We start from the raw sequence: 20966 nt of genomic DNA on the forward strand, positions 1-20966 counted from the left end.
CTATGCCGGATGTTAAATTCACGCTAAGATCAGTGCGTAGAGCACTTCTCTCCCTTGAAATCCATAAGTCGAGCGGGCCCGATGGCATTCCTCCAATTGTGCTTAGGACGTGCGCACCAGAGTTGGCTCCGGTTCTTACGCGTCTTTTTCGGCTCTGTTACTCATCAGGTATAGTCCCAAAGTTTTGGAAGACTGCTCTGGTGCATCCGATCCCTAAAAAAGGAGACCGCTCAGATCCAGCTAACTATAGGCCCATAGCTATCACTTCCTTATTCTCGAAAGTCATGGAATCAGTTATTAACCATCAACTGCTCCGGTACCTAGAGGATCGCCAGCTGATCTCAGACCACCAGTACGGCTTTCGACGGGGACGCTCGGCTGGTGATCTTTTAGTTTATTTAACACACCGATGGGCAGTGGCAATCGAGAATAAGGGAGAGGCCTTAGCTGTTAGTCTGGATATTGCGAAAGCCTTTGATCGGGTGTGGCATAGGGCACTAATCTCAAAACTACCTTCGTTTGGGTTGCCTGCGAGATTGTGCAGTTGGGTCGCCAGCTTTCTTAAGGAACGTAGCATTAAGGTCGTAGTCGACGGAGCATGCTCTGACTTAAAACCTGTGAATGCTGGTGTCCCGCAAGGCTGTGTACTATCTCCGACACTGTTTCTTCTGCATATCAATGATATGTTACAGATCAGTGATATTCATTGTTATGCGGACGACAGTACAGGAGATGCATTATACACCGGTCATGCAAAGATCTCGCGGGCACATACCGATGAGCTCCGGAACAGACTTGTGTCTGAAATCGAAACTTCACTCGATAAAGTTTCGATCTGGGGTGAACGCAATCTTGTTCACTTTAACCCTAAGAAGACACAAGTCTGCGCGTTCACCGCAAAAAAGACACCGTTTGTCGTATCACCTCACTTTCAGGGCACTTCCCTTGATAATAAGTCGAGTCTGGGGATTCTTGGCGTCGATATATCTAGCGACGTCCAGTTTTGCGGTCATCTGGAGGAAAAAGCTAAGATAGCTTCCAAAAAGTTGGGGGTGCTCAATAGGGTGAGACGGTATTTCACGCCAGAAAACCGCCTGAAACTGTATAAAGCTCAAGTGAGGCCACACATGGAATACTGTTCTCACCTGTGGGCAGGAGCGCCACAGTACCAACTCCTTCCGTTAGACCGCATTCAAAGTCGGGCAGCTCGAATTGTTGACGATCGGCGTCTTACTGTCCGGCTCGACCCACTGAAACTGCGTAGAGATGTTGCATCTCTGTGCATCTTCTATCGAATTTATCATGGGGAGTGCTCTGAAGAATTGTTCGGATTGATACCTGCTGCAGATTTTCACCATCGTACAACCCGCCATAAACTAAAATTTCATCCCAACCATCTGGACGAGTGGCGGTCCTCCACCGTGCGTTTTTCAAGGCACTTTCTTCCACGCACAACCACTCTTTGGAATCAACTTCCAGCAGCAGTATTTCCGAACCGATACGACAACATAACCTTCAAGAAAAGAGCATATTCCTTTTTAAAAGGCCGGCAGCACACCTGCAATGCCGTAGGTGTTGTGGGTGACCATGGGCGGCGGTAGTCACTTACCATCAGGTGAGCCGCATGCTCGTTTGCCCCCTGTGTTGCAAAAAAAAAAAAAAAAAAAAAAAAGTTAGCCCATCGTGATGAATACACCTGGAATTCAGCACGATGGTTTCCAGAGATGAATTCGTGGTAGTCGATAGGGTATATTGCTAGCAATGGGACTGGTAGTTCTTATTATTAACAATCCCTGTTCTCCCATAAATAGAGTTTTACTAGTAGTTGCCACGCTTGGCAGGCGATTAGACAGTTAGACTTTTTTTTATACCACTGAGGTGGTAAATAAGCATACGGCTTACCTGATGGTTAGTGGTTACCGTAGCCTATGAACGCCTGTAATACCAGAGGTATTACGCGCGCGTTGCCGGCCCTGAAGAAACCTCTTTACCCCCCTTTTGAAGAACCCCATGCTGTAGTCTCTTGGGAAAACCTCGGCAGGGAGCTCATTCCACAACCTAAGTGTTCGTGGGAGGAAACATCTCTGAAACCGCGCAGTACGCGACCATTGAGGCTGTAGGACATGAGGATGAACTCCCTGTCGATGGCGAGCCGTACGATGGTAGAACGTGGCTGTAGGCATTATATTGACTCTTGGTGATGTTTTAAGAGGGACATTGCTGCCCATCCGTCAACCATTGAGCTTCCTTAGTCGCCTCTTACGACACTCACGGGAAAAGAAGGGTGATGAAGAGACGTGTGATACCAGCATAGAATGGACCACCCATTCTATGCTGTGGAATCACACGCCACTTTATTATTATTTTATATGCCATTATTTTAATTTGTACTATAAATACTTTACTATATATACTTTAAAAATCGTGTAGGTGTATATGTTTAAAGGACTTTACTACTACCGCTTGAGTCATTTCTAATATGTGTTTTGTTTTTAATGTTTACAGTTACATATACACATACAGTTACGGTAAACTCGAAGTTTAAACAGTATCTTCTGTTATGTCCATGGTACTGCTTATGTCTATAAGCGACGGTTACCACTTTCTATCAGGTGGGCCGTCAGCTTGTTTGCCATTCTAAGTTGTATAAAAAAAAGTTTTTGACACTTAATATATTTCTATAACATTTTTTTTATAACTTAGAGTGGCAAACAAGCTGACAGCCCACCTGATGGAAAGTGGTACCCGTCGCCTATAGACATGAACATAAATAATTTTGCATATATTTTTTTGCCGTGTGGTCCTGCCATAGAATAAGAGTAGCCTATTCCTTTCCTATGGGTGTCGTTAAAGCCGACTAAGGGTGGGCGAGGGATGGGCAGCAGCGTCCCTCTTAAAACGTCTCTAAAACCTAAATACGGTTGCCAATCCGCTTCCCAATCGTGGCAGCTACTGGCAAAGCCCAAGAGGGAGGTTTATGGTCAGCAGCGGACAGTTAAAGGCTGATATGATAATGATGACGATTTTTTTTTAATTCAACTTTTTTTAATTTAACTGAGTTAAAATGGCTCAGGTAGATATGTTTTCATATGTTTTCTTCGAGTAAAAGTATAACATTATTCTGATAAGAGATGTAATCTTATCAGAATATTATTTGTTGTAGGTACATAAGACACAAAATATACCTACATACCTCAATTTGTACAGTGTTTCTCAAAGTTCACAAATGGCAGATTTTGTGAGCATAATTTTACATAACGTTAAATTACCGAAGGAATGTTATTTTGTCATTCATTCCATAAACGACATTGTCAATTTACAAACGATTGGTATTTCGTAAACGGATGAAATTGTTTCGAACTTCATTAAAATCAGTACAGTTTTACGTGACGACTGGCTAAAAGAAATAGGCAGACGGACTGATGAAGACAAATGAAATGACTGTATCGGAGTTTGTATGTTGCATTATAATTAGTAGGTACAAATAAATTTTTATAGATATTTATTTATTTATTTTACACTTTATTAGACCATTTATAAGTAATAAATACAGTGAATACTAATAGAATTGATACAAAAGGAGGCCTTATCGCTAAGCTATTTCTATTAAATAACCTTTCAGTAGAGGACAATAAATATTTATTTATGATTACAAGGTATGGACTCTATTTTTGAACATCTCTGTAAATTATTGATGCCCATTAATTCTTCTCTTTTCGTGTCTAGGGAAAGTAGAGAAAGTTTTGTTTAAGAAATCAGTTCAGGGTGCGATAGGACTGATATACCTGAAGAAGGTAAAAGCCCTTAGAATAATATTAAAAAAAAAGGTATGGTCTGACTTCTTTCTTCGTATTTGTTTATACAGGATGTGAGGAATGGATTAATTACATTCAGTTTTACTTTAAACGAACTCCTGCAGGAGTTCTATCCTCCTTTCCTATATATTATATATATATAGGAAAGGGAAATATCCTATTCCTCCTTATATCTAAACCGCCGTATCGGTCTCGGCATAGAATGGGCCACCCCTTCCTTTCCCCGAGATGTCGTAAAAGGCGACTAAGGGGGCGTAAAGTGGAGGAATGGGCAGCAGCGTCCCTCTTAAAACATCTGTAAAAGTCTAACTGCGGTTGCCAACCCGCCTGCCCAATGTGGCAACTACTGGCAAAACTATATGAAGAATACTTATGTTAAACAGTGGACAGTTAATGGCTGAAAAAATTATAAACAAATATATTCTACCATTGAAATTAAACATTTTTCTAAAAAGAAACATGGGCCATAAAACATAAATCAGAGCCTACCATGAAATGTTTTCCGAAATTTCGGATCCGAACGAAACAAAAATTTGATGTTAAAATTACTTGATACATACTGTTTAAAATATTAAAAATGCTAAAGTATCGTTCCTTTGGACTTTTATGGTAGGATTTATGACAAATGAAATGTTAAGCTCCATTTATAGGGTCGATTTAGGTACGAACAAAAACACGAAATTGAGCCCGAAAATTTAGAATTTCATTTCATGGTAGACCCCCAGATCTCCCAACACCGATGACGCATCTAACTGTCAAATTAATTCAACATCGATCATGATATTATCAGTCAAAATTTTTCGTCGTTTTTTAACCTACATTTATAGTTTTATTTTATGGTTTAGTTTTCTTTGAAAACAATTTCACTATTAGCAAAATACTTATAATTTTGACTTCAGTTTATAGACATGATGTTATTAAAAAAACTGACAGTGCTAATACAGCGTGTTCGCAATACAATATTGAAGGCCAAATAGTGGTATTAGAAAGTAAACACGATTTCAAGGGACGCAGTTGTTACAGATAAGATACTTATGTAAATAGCTATCTGAATGTGTGACAAGCAAGATAGAACGGCGGCGGTACTGATAAAAAGATGGAACACTTATTTGCACAAATAAATGAGTACTTATTCATCTATGTATCCACTAAATATGTTCATATACATACATGCTATGATAAGGGAATCGGGAAAAACGGCTTGATCTGATTTTGTAGTTATAATTTATTATATAGTTACCAAAATAACCGACATAGCCCGAAGGATAAGCAAGCTGAAGTGGCAACGAGTTGGTCACATAGCTCGAAGAACCGACGACTAATAGGGAAGAAAGATTCTTGAGTGGCGACCGCGTACGGGCAAATGCAGTGTAGGACGACCCCCCACTAGATGGAATGATGACCTGAAATGCTTTGCAAGGAGTTGGTGGATGCAGGTGTCTCAGAACCGTTCTTTATGGTAGTCTATGGGGGAGGCTTATGTCCTAAATGTTGAATTTATTATATATTAAATCTATTATATTATATATCACCGTGTAGTCCCACCATAAAATGGGGCACCTCCTTTCTTTTCCAAGGGTGACGTAAGGGACATCTAAGAGATGTCGAGAGACCTAATGGTCGAGTGATAGGTAGTAGCGCTCTTATAAAATCACCAAAGTCTATCCGCGGTTGCCAACTCGTTTGTCAAGTATGGCAACTATTGGTAAAATTACCCTTATTGGGGAGATCTATGTTCGGCAGTGGGCAGTTAACGACAGATGTAATAAATATAAAAATGTGTTAGTACATGCCATCTACTTGTATATCTTCGTATGGTATGACGAGTATGGTATGGCATATGATCGATGTTCCAATGTGACGCCCTTTTGTGGAAGATGAGCTAATTAAGGTGTGGCTTATGGAGTCGTGGTTAAGTAAGAATTCCACGAAACACTTTTCTATGCTCGTTTTTATCGTTTTTACTGGTAATTCTAATCTCTGGCCTAAGACTACTTTTTAAAAGGCCGGCAGCACACCTGCAATGCCGTAGGTGTTGTAGGTGATCATGGGCGGCTGTAGTCACTTACCATCAGGTGAGCCGCAAGCTCGTTTACCCCCTGTGTTGTAAAAAAAAACTAATATTTACAAATGTGAAAGTTTTTTTTTCTTTCTTTGGATTTTTATCGCTTAATTACGTTTAAACAGCTATACAGATTTGAGTAATATTTGGTATACAAATAGATCGTATCTTAGATTAATTCATAGAAAAGATGATTCCTTTTTTTCGTGAGATACAAATTGTAGTTTGATATAATAGTTGTTACTATTGTGCTGGTGAATTCAAAACCCTATTTTCCTGGTACAATATGGTTGCCGTATCTACTAGAAAGATAATGATTTAGGGTCACAGAATTTAGTGAATTATTTAACTAGTTTATAATTAAATACACAAGCGGACGCAATGGTTTTGTGGCACAAAAATATTTACTTTAATTCTATATTTAATACTAGCGGCCCGTCCCGGCGTTGCACGGGTGGACATTTTTACATTTTAAAAATTTTTTTTTTTTTTTTTTTTTTTTTTTTTTTTTTTTTTTTATACTACTTAGAATGGCAAACAAGCTGACGGCCCACCTGATGGAAAGTAGTAACCGTCGCCTATAGACATGAGCAGTACCATGGACATAATAGAGTATACTGTTTCGCCCATGATACCCCCCATGCGTTGCCATTCCTGAGGACTCAGGTGTTATTCCTCTGTACCCAGTAAATTCACGCCTAAAACCCACAAAAAGTGGCTATTAAGGCTGCACACGCGACGGAAGCTTAAAAATGGAGTAACTTTTCCCGTTTTCCCGACATTTCCCTTCACTGCTCTGCTCCTATTGATCGTAGCGTGATGAAAAATACTATAACCTGCCCAGGAGTATGAAGAATAATTGTACCAACTTTCGTTAAAATCCGTCGAGTAGTTTTTGTTTCTATAACGAACATACAGACAGACAGACAAGAATTTTACTGATTGCATTTTTGGCATCAGTATCGATCACTAATCACCCCTTGATAGTTATTTCGGAAATATATTTCATGTACAGAATTGACCTCTTTACAGATTTTTTTTTTTTATGAGTGAAAATGGTATGGTAACCCCGCCTGCGCTAACGGGATACGCCAGTTGGCCCATCATGATGAATTCATCAGGAATTAACCATGATAGTTTCCAGGGGGAACCGCGTGGAGGTCGACCTGGTTGGGTATATTGTTAGCAATGGGATTCTCAGTCTCCATTACTAACAATCCCTTTCCCCCCTACAGATTTATTATACGTATAGAAGATGAAACCAAAAACAGTATTATATATTTGGTTTTTATATACTTGGTGAAAGTAATAAATGACCTTGGCAAAAGTAATAAAAGGAAAGAATATTAAAAAAAGTTTTTAAATTGATTGGTTTTAATATTACTTCATTTTATTACTTTATGGTCATTTTTTGTTTTTAAATGATTTGATATTTGATAATAATACATGTTAAGGTTTATTAAAATTAGCAAAAGAAGTACATAGTATCAAGTATATAAAAGTAGATTATAGACTCTGATCCTAGACTCAACAGTTATATGGTGAGTTGGGCGGGTTACCTTGCTTCACGAAGCATGAAGTGTATTTGTCATACACACTTTATGTCTCGTGAAGTTAATTTTACACGTCTACATTAAATACTAGTGTTATTTTAATTTTTTTTTATTGCTCAATCATAATTTATTTCACACCATAGTGAGGTTATTTGGAAGAGATCATTATTTGGCGATAAGGCAGCCCGTTATACTTCTTTATTTAGTGTTTTACAATGCTGTTTTTCTTTCTACATATTTTATATAACTGTATCTTTCTTTGAGAGGAACAATAAAGAGTTTTCATTTATTATTCGCAAATGGTTAAACGCATTTGAATGGAGAGTGCGGGAGATGGGCAGCAGCGTTCTTTTTAAAACATCTCCAAAGCCTAACTGCGGTTGCCAACCCGCTTGCCAAGCGTGACAAAACCCCCTTATAGGGGGAGGCCTATGTTCAGCAATAGACAGTTAACGGCTAATATATTGATGATGAAGATACCAAGTTAATTTACAAAACAAGCCAACTATAAGAAAAACAAAGCATAAATAATATATTTCTGCATTTTCTGAAATCATTTCGGTTCATCGACTCTCATTGTCTTTTACAAATAGATCAAAGTTCAGTAGGTGAATGCTGACTAAAAAACAGTTTATTTACCACAGTACATAGCAATATCCAGGTCAAATTCTATAAAATTAAGTTCCGCGTGCTAAATGCCGCTAACCAAGGTCACTTGTTCGGTATAAATGCGTTTTGCAGTATACTGTTAATAAGGATCTAACCTTAATAATTGTTGGCAGTCGATTCGTTCTCTGTTGAACTTTCGGTTTTGTACAAAACATTCCATTGTTTATGGGTTCAAGGTGAATGATACGACAGACCGCGACGCTCCAATTATTACCTAGGCATCTACATAAGAATAATAACTATTAGATCATTTATTCTTATGGCATCCTATAGGTACATGTTATATCATCATTATACTGAGAGGAAATGGAAAAATATGAAGGCTAACCGGCCCATTGTTAGCAGTATATCCTATCAGGTAGACCTCCACGCGGTTCCCTCTTTAAATCGTCGTGGTTCATTCTTGTTGTATTCGTCATGTTGGGACAATTTACCTGTTTTTTGCTACATCTATCATCTCTCATTGGTATCCCGTTAGTGTGTATCTGATAACACAGATGGAGTTACTGTTCCATTGTCATCCTTTAAAAATTCAATCATTTTACTAGGTAGGTATGCATATCTTTCAAAATGAATAAGAATTGAATGGTAAACCTGTCTGCTCTGTTGGTTTATTGATGAAATATTGATGTTTGAACATTTGCACGTTTGTTACTTAAAAACGTGTTCATAAGGCTGTACCGATTTCAATGAAATTTGGAACATTGATAGACCACAACCTGGACTAATAAAGGATATTTATTTTACTTTGAAATTTATTTTACGCCTATTACGATATAACTAGCTGGGAACTAAGCATAATATTTATATGTCGATATGTTGATATAGTTTACAAGTATGTAGCAGAGGTATAAATCTTTATATGCTTACTTTATTTACTCAGCTAGAACTATGTGAGTTGATAAAAAAATTAAGTCTCTTTCAATATTTTTTTTTTAATAATTTAAAATTTTACTTCGTCAGAAAACAACATTAATTTTAACCGTGACAAAATTAATATACGTAATATGGGACTAGCATGCGAGTGAAACTTATCGATTGAAAAAAGAATTATTACATTAATACAAAGTCAAATACAGGCGTAATTGAGAACACTTCCTCATTGTTAAAATCGCTTCAAAATAATTAGGTATGTATTTGTAATAAAATAACCTTAGTAATTTGTAAGTCGTAACGTTAATAATTTAAATTAACATAACTACGTAGTAGTCACATTCAATAAGATTTCCGAATACTTGTAAATTACTACTCATGTAAAGAAGAACACGCGTGAATGTATTTATTTTTATTTATCAATAACATATTAAATCACTTGTACAAACAATTGCACAAGGACTCCATAATTACGCTATGTAGTGACATCATGAAATTCCAACTAGCGTAATATGTATTAATTAACTGTTTCATATTATAAGAATAAATAGACTGCGTAAAAGTGACATTATAATTTCTTTCTCCCTTCAGGCCTCGTACCTATAGGATGGTAGGTATTTTTTTTAAATGGATGATAATAGAATGGTAACCCCGCCTGCGCTATCGATATACACTGGCGGGACACCAGTGAGGGATAACAGGTGAAAATGAAGCAGGTCAGTTAGCCCATCGTGACGAATTTCACTAGAGTTAACCACGATGGTTTCCAGGGGGAACCGCGTGGAGGTTGATCTGATAGGTTGTATTGCTAGTAGTAATTCAGACTCTTTTACTAACAATTTATTTACCCGCGGTTGGTAGGGTTCTTAGAAATTTATTCGCATTTAATTAACAATTTTATAGTAGGTATGACGCGTTTCAGACGATACTTGTGCGCACGCGCTCTCATTTCGCTGTTTGTTTTTTTGCTTGCCATTATAAACAGCAATATCGATATTTTCTTCTATACAACTCAGAATGGCAAACAAACTGCCGGCCCACCTGATGGAAAGTGGTAACCGTCGCCTGTAGACATGAGCAGTACCATGGACATAACAGAGTATACCGTTTTACTCATGATACCCCCATGCGTTATCATTCCTGAAGACTCAGGTGTTATTTTTCTGTACGCTATAAATTCTCTACCATATCACGATGGGCTAACTGGCCTTTTCATACTCACTTTAATATCTTCCACTGGTGTCCTGCCAGCGTATACCGTTAGCGCAAGCGGGGTCACCACTCCATTATCGTCTATTAAAAAAAACTTCTGTAATCAGACTTCTACTACTACAATGTCATTGTATATTTTTGTTTATGGTGCAATAAAGAGTTAAATATATAAATAATACAATAATTCTGTTACTCTTATTAAGACTCTTCATATACATTATTAAATATCTTCTGTGTACAGAAATTCTTTGATTATAATTTGATTGTGGTAATACGTATGGATATTCGCCGTGTGATCCCGGCATAGTATGGGTTACCCTTTCCTTTCCCGTGGGTGTTGTAAGGAGCAACTAAGGGAACTTAATGGTGAGGGTAGATAGGTACATACCTTTGAAAACATCAAAGCCTACGGTTGCCAACCCGCCTGCAAAGCGTGGCAGCTATTGGCAAAACCGTAGATATTGAAATGAAATGAAATAAGATTAATTCGTAAAAAAACATGAATGTAGTTTCTCAACTAATATTAATATTATAGTTTTATAAGGGTACAGTATTTGTGGTTTTAGAATTGGGTTCTTAAATAGGTTAATATAATAACCTGTGTTAAGAGGCCACAGCCCCATAGTTATAATGCTACAATTCTCAAGTAATATATTTTTTTATACCACAAAGGTGGCAAACAAGCATACAGTCTCTCTCGTGGTAAACGGTCAATCTATCCTTTAGAATTTTTCAACAAGCATTATGGTTATAACTATTTAATTTTACCTTAATTAAGGTAATTGATGGGCGACATATATGTTTTGAATAACAAGAAAAACTGGTAAAAGCGATGTGCACACCTTCTTTAATTATATTAATGATAATTGTAGTAATTAAAAACATTATTGCCTCTAATAGATAGTTACAAGAACTTGATTAAAATGTGTTAACAACGCTTAACTGTTAATAACATTACAATAAGAATGTTAATATATAGTTTGATAAATGTGGAACAGGTTACTTTTTGTTAGGATACAGGTTAGTCCCTCCATTACTTCTTTCAAGAAAAGATTGAAATTTCACCTTTTAACTAATAATACATATTAATACTATGCACTTACTATTATATATGTGTTGTATATGTGTATGTATTGTATGTATATATATCATTATTTATTAGATTTATGTGTATGTATTTACAATTTGTGTATGTTTATTTTATTTGTATTATTTTTTACCTGCACTTTTCCTGCACTAGATTACCCGCTAATTATTTTCTCTAACTGCATTGGATTGGCTGGAAGAGATAAGCCCATTCTTGCTAACAAGTTGTTAAACTAATCACTATATCTTTTGTTCAAGTGCAATAATGAATTATAATATAATAATGAATTTATACCATGTTGTGGTATAAAAAAAATAATATTTGTATAAAATTTAAGAAATGTGCAAAATAATACTAGTGACAATAATGAAATTTGGTGGCAATTGAAAAAGGAATCGTTTGACTAAAAAAATATGTAAATCAAGAACATCGTCTTTTTGGAATTAGGTATAATAAATTATAATTTATATGTCATTTTTGATGTATTAGAACATTTCGAAACAATTTAATTCTTGGATTAATTACTATATATCTATGGTTATAATAGTTACATAATGACAGTAATAATTATGTTAATGCATATTTAAATCGTTGAAAATATTTTGATGTCATTCAAAATCGAATCCGCGACCGTTTTGTTGTTGAACCGTTAAGTCACAACATTTTTGTATTATTAAGTCCTATTAATATCCTCACGTGTTGACAGATGCAGTGTAGTTTTAAAGGAAACATGATGCTTTGTCGAAGGACACCACTTATGTATGTGTAGACAAAGAACTCTGCCTACGACCGGCTGTGCGTACATTATTAAGCTTGTTTTGTTTTTTTCTATACACATTATGCCCAAGATTCGAGTACATAATTGATCTAAATCGACTAGTATAGTCGGTTTAGATCAATTATGTACAAAGATATTATCTGTCATTATAATGAGTACCTAATAACTTGTTATTACATCGAAATTGTTGATAAAATGGAATAAAAAAAACAAAAAATGTCACCCTAAAGTTACAGTTTGTCATTTAGTAGTAGTATCCCAGATTGAGTACTTACTGAAATAGAAATAAGTATATATTAAGATATTAAAATTTGACTATCAATTAGATGCAATAAGGCTCAACTAATTGACTCCGACTCAGTTTTGATTTCGAGCCATCGAATGAACTCTTGTTATTGGTAGATAGGAAGATTACTCAAGAATGGCGATGCATGATGGGGTTTTATAGATGTAATGGTATGATAGCCCCCTATCAGTATTAATTGGCGGTGCGCCAATGACGGATGATAAGTGAGGATGAAGTTAGTTAGCCCATCGTGACGAATTTATCGAGAATTAACCACAATGGTTTGCTGGAGGGACCACGTGGATGTCGACCTGATGGGATATATGACTGGCAATGTGGTCTACAGATCTCTCCCTAACGCATTAGGGTTACCATGGGAATCAGTTTATTCTGTGATCGTGCTGCTCATATCTATGTACTGCATGAAGTTCTCCAAAAAGGATGTAATAACGTTTTTTTAGGGCTGGTAACGCGAGCGAGATATCCCTGATGTTACAGGCGTCGATAGACTATGGTAATCCCGTTTACCATCAGACTGGTCGTACGCTTATTTGCCACTGTAATAGTATAAAAAAAAGTATATTTATTTATTTAATAAGGTTCACCTACAACTTCTACTTTTTCATGCAACTTAATCAATAACATAAAAAATAATTTTGCCGAATGTAAAATAGGAAGTTTTTTACAGGCGAACACCACATGCACTATTATATAGTACATAAAACGTTTACCACTTTCAATCAGATGGTCAAATTCCAATCATTGTCATTTCACCATTACCATACGGCCGCAGTGCCTCTCTTGTCTGTCCATTGCGTAACTGAACATAACGCACTTGGCCGTTAGTTGCAACTTGTACACCTATACAATACAAGTAATGAGTAAGAAACTTGCTACGCTTTCTCAAAGTTCGCTTTACATAACAGCGCCGCGTAAAGTCGCCGCACTGAATAATAATTGCGAATAAATCAGATAATATTAGCAAACGTCCGTTGTTCTGTCTTTGTGTCGGATACTGAATGTATTCTATGCTGTATATTATTATCATTAGTTAGATAATAAATATGCTTGACTGGTAGTGAACACCGTTCGCTGTTCAGTCCGCCATATGTACATAGTTTCACTGTGCATTCAAGTTTAAATAAAATATAAGTTGTATCGGTATTTAATTTAAAATTAATATAAAAAGCATATAGGTATTTTTGAGAGACTTATGAAATATTTTTTTATTATTTTTTTTAATCATATTTTTAGTCGCTAGTATCTATACTATATTAATTTTGTTATAATTATGATTTTTTAAAGGAAAACAATGTATTGTTAACGCCGCTTGCGCTATCGGTATACACTGGCGGGGCACCAGTGAGAGATGATAGATAAGGATGAAAGAAGGTCAATTAGCCCATAGTGATGAATTCATAGAGAATTAATCAAGATGGTTTCCAGGGGGAACCGCGTGGAGGTCGACCTGATAGGGTATATTGCTAGCAATGGAGCTGTTAGATCCACATTCCTAACAATCCTTTTACCCCCTTACAATTGAATTAGCTGATTTTTTTATTGTAATTTTGATAACTATGTAATAATTATTTATGCAGTACATTTTATATGTAGTTTGCGAGATCGGTAAATCAATATTATGTCCGAACCAGAGGCCGTTCTTGAGTTCGTGGTAAAATGCTTCAAATAAGAAATAGTGTATAGATTTTTGTAGAGAGCATCATGGAGAATTAATTGTGAGATGACATCGTGGCCTAGTGGTTTACTTATACAGCCCAAAGGTCGTGAGTTTGAATATTGTCGACACCAATCAATCAATCATTTATTTGCATAAACATTGACTCGTATTTATAAATTGATTTTAATTGTAAGTGAAAACATATCTCGAATACCTATGTCTTGAAAACTTTAGTACGTTATACTACGTCCATGCTTGAAAATGCTTTAAAGATTGCTTGATTGTAGTTTAAACTAGGACAAAGTAAAGTAATCTATGTAAGGATATGGTCTACCTATGTAAGAAATACCAGAGGGAGACTTTGTACAAAAGTCGATTACTTGGGTACCTCTGACCCATTCGTGTTTCAACCGTAAAGCAGTTGTGTTTACATGGCTTTGTTTCGGTTTGATGGGTGAGATATGGCGTGAATTTACTGGGTACGGAGGAATAACACCTGAGTCCGCAGGAATGGCAACGCATGGGGGGTATCATGGGCGAAACAGTATACTCTGTTATGTGCATGGTACTGCTCATGTATATAGGCGACGGTTACCATTTTCCGTCAGGTGGGCCGTCAGCTTGTTTGTCATTCTAAGTTGTATAAAAAAAAATCATTCAAATACATATTATATAGCCATTTTAAATAGTGCAGACTTGACTATAAACATATATATACAAGACTTTTCATTTTTTTAATGTGGTAAACAAACATAGCCTGTCTGATGGTAAATGATCACTGTAACTGTACTCTATGGACGCCTGCAATACTAGAAGTGTCATTTGCGCGTTGCCGTCCCTGAAGGAGCCTTAATACAACCACCTTTTTTATTAGTTATACCTATTTGTAAGATTTTCACAAGGCAAAAATGACGGACTATACTATAGATATAGAAAATTATTACTTAATAAAAACACAAAGTTACAAACAAGATACAATGGGCTCCACACTAGGCGAACCTGTATCGTGAGCTCCCGGCAAAGATTAACAATTCACAATCTGTTATAACAAAAAGTACATAGTGGACGGGTATTAATATAAAAGAAAAGGAGTATAAAATTAGCATAGTGATCATTTGCTTTTATTTTTGGATTGTCTAATTTCAGTGGAATATATTTTGTTTAATTATTATTTAAACAAAATACGGGTTGGGGGCCTGGTGATCTGTACTACAGGTTTTAACCTATTACAGACACCAGCTCGTCACAGCAGAGTTCCATATTATTTTAATTTTATCCTAAATACTTCATGTGTAAATTTAAGTTGTTTGTAAGGAGACATAAATAAATTTATTATATATTATATTATATTTGCTGGTCAGGCAGTCCCGGTCAGAACCATACTGTAGTATTATATAAATATTATATAGTTTTGACGTTACATCACATTATGAATTAGACGTGAATACTCAATGAGCTATTGGCTATTCACATGTTATTCAACTTCTCATTAATAATCAGCTGTGTCCGGATGCATGCAAATACATAGTTTCTATGTTATCAATAAATGACTTTTGTTTAATCGCGGACATAGAAGATTTTTTTATACCACTGAGGTGGCAAACAAGCATACGGCCCACCTGATGGTAAGCGGTTACCGTAGCTGTAAGGTATGAGGGTGAACTCCCTATCGATGGCGAGCCGTACGATGATAGAAAGTGGCCGTAAGCATCATATTAAATAATTCCTCTGAGCACAATCCGTTGTACAAGCGGTAGAACACGCAGAGTGAGGCAAAATCTCTCCTAAGACTTAAGGGTTCGATACCGCTTGCAAGCCTGGGATCATCGACAATTATCATAGTTCGGCGTTGCACTGAGTCGAAGGGTTCAAGCTGTTTTGTGCTTTGTGTCTAGAATCTTGCGAGATAGCTCCAGCAGTTCTTTGTATCCATCCATCTTGTTGATGCTCGACCTCCACTCCTCTTTCCCTCCACACAGAATAATCCTCTGTAATAAATATCATACAATCCGATCAGCTGTTTAAGAGTGATTAAGTAAGAAACATTACGTGTGCACGCTTATCTCTGAAACGGATTAACCGATTTGAATGCGATTTTCACTAATCCGTTGCGGTTTGCTCCTCTTAACATTTAGTGTTTGTTTTATATCGATCGGTTTGTAAATAAAAAAAAATCTAAAGAATCACATATAAAGTGCTATAAAATAACCGATCAGTCGAATTGGCTGAATTTTTTGTTGTATGTATTGATTTTTGAAAATTTTGTCTACTCGTGCGAAGCCGGGTCGGATCGCTAGTATAAAAAATAATAGGATTTTTATTAGGTAATTTCTATAAGGAAACATTTTTCTAGTTGTTTTAATTGTATCTATTTTTACGTGACATCTTTGCTCATTCAAAACCGATTTTGACATATTACGATGAGATAACCGACTTTTGCGTGCCTATATAGCCCTAGGTTTATTATTACAATATTTACATCAGAGCAATATAAAGAAACATGGTCCTTGCATAGGATACGTCACCCCTTCCTATTCCGTGGGTGTCGTAAAAGCCGAATAAGGGAGGGCGAGGGATGGGCAGCTGAGTTCCTCTTAAAACATCTCTAAAGCCTAGCTGGGGCTGCCAATCCACCTGCCAAGCGTGTCAACTATAGACAAAATTCCCCCAAAGGGGAGAATTATGTTCAACAGTGGACAGTTAAAGGCTGATATGATGATAATGAATATAAAGAAACACACAATTTAAAACCCTATACATATTTCTTTTAAGTAGATATTTGTTTGCAGCTTTTTTGTTTTTCATGACAGCTAACACCAAATTAGGTGACGGCAGACATAAATTCAACTAAGTGCCTATTGCATCGTACAATGCAGAGAATTTAGACTCCGACTACTATTGCCTAACATATATGATATTTAGACAAGGTTCCAGCTCTGCACAAAACGGGTCGTACTTGTACCCATAATGGGTTTGCGTCAAAACGGTTTCGCAAACAGTAAGGTCTTTGTCGAATTAAAGAATGACGATTCCATTGAATAGTAATAGTGTGTTTGTATTTGAGTCGCATCTTATACCAAACATGCTGTGTACAGATTAGCATGTTTTATTACCGACCACTCGAATTCCTTTATTAGAAGACACGGAAGTCAGGTTACGGTTTATTTTCGATATATTAGGATTACATAGAATCCTGTTTCAAATCCCAGACTTTCATACGTGGCGGATTTTTTTTAATGGATGATAATGGAATGGCAAACCCGCCAGCGCTAACGGTATACACTGGTACGGCATCAGTGAGGGATGATAGATGAGAATGAAAAGGCAGGTCTGTTAGCCTATCGTGATGAATACATCTAGGATTCCTTACGATGGTTTCCAGGGGAGAACACGTGGAGGTCGACCTGACAGGGTATATTGCTAGCAATGGGTCTGATAGTCCGCATTATTAACAATCCCCTGCTCTCCATGCGTGGTGGTTGTGGAAGGTCTAACCACTTATACTTTTTTTGATGGGTGAAAATGGTATGGTAACCCCGCCTGCGCTAACGGGATACGCTGGCGGAGCACCAGTAAAGGGTGATTGATGAGAATGGAAACAGGTCAGTTAGCCCATCATGATGAATTCATTAGGAATTAAACATGATAGTTTCCAGGGGGAACCGGGAGGAGGTCGACCTGGTTGGGTTAATTGCTTGCAATGGGATTCTTAGTCTCCATTACTAACAATCCCTTTCCCCCCAAACCACTTATACTTACATTAGTAAGGAAATTTATGTCCCGCTTGATGTCATGTAGTATCCTTCACTTATAGGCATGAACAGTACCATGGAGATCACAGAATACACTTAGATTCCTATTCTATTGTAGGGGACCACATCGCTGTATCTGTGACGAGTTGACTTTTCGATTTAAATCGATTAATTACTAAAATATTTTATGTGCTGGCTTTACAAGAATTACTTGAGCTGTGCACATAATGTAATTGGATTGTAACCTAGCCGAATCTGAATCCGAATCCGAATGTAACTACTACTTAAGTTTTTTTATGGTTAATATCTTTTCTATGTGTCTAATAAATAAATAAATAAAATATCTACTAAAATGTGAGACTTTCGTTGACGGTAAAACGACGCGCGGACACTATAGACGCCGGTCATAAGTGTTCCGCGGCGTCACGTCGATGTAAATAATGACCGATTTTCTGCATAGTGAACTGTGACTGCTCTGTTCAAGATTACTGTGTCTGATCGTACTATTTATCAATATGAACTTTGTGATAGTCATTTTATCCATTCACATTTTTTTTTGTAAACTCAATTTTTGTTCGAAACATGCAATAGCTGAGTTTTTTTGCTCGTTCTTCTCAGTTGAAGTTGCATTCCGAACTGCGCGGTAGATTGATTAAAAATGACTATTCAGAAATGCTGTTAAGTTTATTATTCCAACCGTTGATTGTTCACTGCTGAACATTAATCTTCCCCATAAGGGGAGTTTTGCCAGTAGTTGCCAGGCTTGACAGGTGGGTTGGCAACCGCAGTTAGGCTTATACAGATGTTTTAAGAGGGACGCTGCTGCCCATCCCTCCACTATACGCTCCCTTAGTCGCCTCTTACGATACCCATGGGAAAGGAAGGGGTGGTCCATTCTATGCCGGGACCTACACGGTGAGACCTACGTCTATTTAAGTTTAATTGAATAAAAAAAAATTTTGTTTTATTTTTATATTTAGTGTGGACTGAGAGTAGCAAATTGTACGCAATATGATCTGTTGACATTATGTCGCGGATGATCGGCGACCAAAAATCAGCTTAATGAAGCGCTAGTCTTGTCACGGCTATCGCTGTCTTACTGAAACTATATTTTGCTGACTTGAATAACATATTCATATTATAACCTTCAATAAAAGAGTATATTCCTTTTTAAAAGGCCGGCAGCACACCTGCAATGCCTCTGGTGTTGCGGGTGATCATGAGCGTCGGTAGTCACTTACCATCAGGTGAGCCGCATGATCGTTTGCCCTCTGTGTCGCAAAAAAGTTATATTTCTGTGTAATTTAACAAAAAATCTCCATGATACTTGCAATTTTATTACAATCACAGCGTGCATAATTTCATTTCGTCACACAACATTAAAACTAGGTATCTGTGCCATTAACAAAACCAAGTGTAAAACCGTAATACGATAACGCCGCCATATTTGTCATATGGTGTATATTATTTTATTGGGTAATTTTCCTTCCATTCAATCGAAAATTAAAACGAGACAGGTGTTTCTTAGCAATAATTTATTTAAACGCATTTATCAGTGATTGTAAATGAAAGTAAATAGATTCTAAGTATATGTATTTTTTAATAAGGAATGTCAATTTTGTATTTTAATATTTATGTAAAAGCAATCATTTGACAGTGTATAAACTGGATGTTATTACAGAAAAAACATTTAAAAAAAATTATAATCATGTGATTTATATTTAGTGTATTAAAAAAAAATTAAGTGGTCGGAGTTTAAAGTCGCATCTTCTACCTTATGCCTCTTATTAGTGGCGCTAACAATATTTTTTAATCTATAAAAATGTTTCGGTAATTCTGTCTACATCATCAGTTTACGCTGACAGGCTAGTGGGGGATAATAGATGAGAACGAAGTCAGGTCTGTTAACCAGGATAAGCTTCCAAGAGACTTCGCGGAGGCCCTGTTTCTCCCCCTCACTTCATTTTTTAACGTGTATGCATGAGATGAGATAAGAGAATGAATAAAACATGAGTCGTCTAAGGATAGTAGAAATTTTTGGTACTCTGATTTGCCTACCTGTAAGGGGTTTCTCACAAAGGTAGAAAAAAAAAATTCACAGTGAAAATATTTAGAGAAACAATATTTGAAATTAACGATATGTTTATTTATTTATTTAAACTTTCATAATCAATAATTTGTGGATCGTGGATGAATCAAAAAAGGCGGACGTAATGCTATAGACATTCTCTACCAGGCAACCTGTAGGTTTAACGTTTTTTCTTTTGAGTTTGTTTAAGGGTTTCTTTGGTGGACACATATTTTCATTGTATAAAGATAAGCTTAAATGAAACATTAATAGAGATCTGTTTGAATCGAAGTATTTTGCATTCTATTGTATTATATTTTACCTACCCCAATTTGAGGGATGTAACGTTTATGTACGTATGAAATAGAACATAACCAGCTTTTATGTTTTGTTTCAGGTGTTGATGACTTGCCACGTTTTAAGCTAGCCCTGTCCGTAAAAAAGGTAAGAGTTTTGAATAATGTATTTTATTATTGCTATAGAATCACATTAAATGCAGTATCTTCAAGGTTTATTGATTAAAGTGCTAAAAAAGTGTTTGCACATGCAAATACGTAAGTATATTGAATACTTTCTGTTATAAAAATGCAATGAACCAAATGAACGGAAATATTTAAAAATAGTTCGTTTTCATAAGTGGGAATATGCAGGAACATTTGTTATACGAGGTCTGTCCGGAAAGTTCGTATAAAAGTGTTCTGGAATGCGAGAAAGAGGAGTGGGGAGGCCGGGTAAGCGCAGGACCCCTTCCTTATGTCCCTAACAATGCTTCAGTTCTGGTCTGACCGCCGTGCGGTGCGAACTGGCTTGTCACGCCATCTGTGAAGTTACCTCTTAACGAAACCCCGTCGGCATGGAGCCCGCTTCCGTTGAAGAGCAGCGCGTCGTAATCAAGTTTCTCTCGAAACTCGGCAAGAATGGCCGTGAAATTTTTGCCGATCTCAGAACAGTTTATGGGGATGATGCTGTGAAGGAACCAACCGTCCACAAGTGGCTAAAAAGATTCAGAGAGGGCCGAGAAAGCGTTCAAGATGACCCACGTTCAGGACGTCCTTCCACTTCACATTCCGACGAAAACGTGGAAAGAATTCGAACTTGTGTTAATGGGGACCGTCGTTTAACGGTCAGACAGT

General features: G+C 36.8%; 1 protein-coding gene across 2 annotated transcripts in view; it reads left to right on the plus strand.

The window, feature by feature from the left end:
- The window catches only part of LOC113516165 (SH2 domain-containing protein 4B-like), a 106336-nt gene that overhangs the window by 37124 nt on the left and 48246 nt on the right, over positions 1 to 20966 (plus strand). For both annotated transcript variants that reach the window (XM_052899050.1, XM_052899049.1), the window contains exon 2: positions 20231 to 20277. The gene's annotated coding sequence lies outside the window, so the exon portion shown is untranslated. The remainder of the gene's footprint in view (positions 1 to 20230; positions 20278 to 20966) is intronic.

The sequence above is a fragment of the Galleria mellonella genome, unplaced genomic scaffold (genome assembly GCF_026898425.1).
Source record: "Galleria mellonella isolate WM207_F2 unplaced genomic scaffold, CSIRO_AGI_GalMel_v1 utg56, whole genome shotgun sequence".
NCBI classification, from domain to species: domain Eukaryota; kingdom Metazoa; phylum Arthropoda; class Insecta; order Lepidoptera; family Pyralidae; genus Galleria; species Galleria mellonella.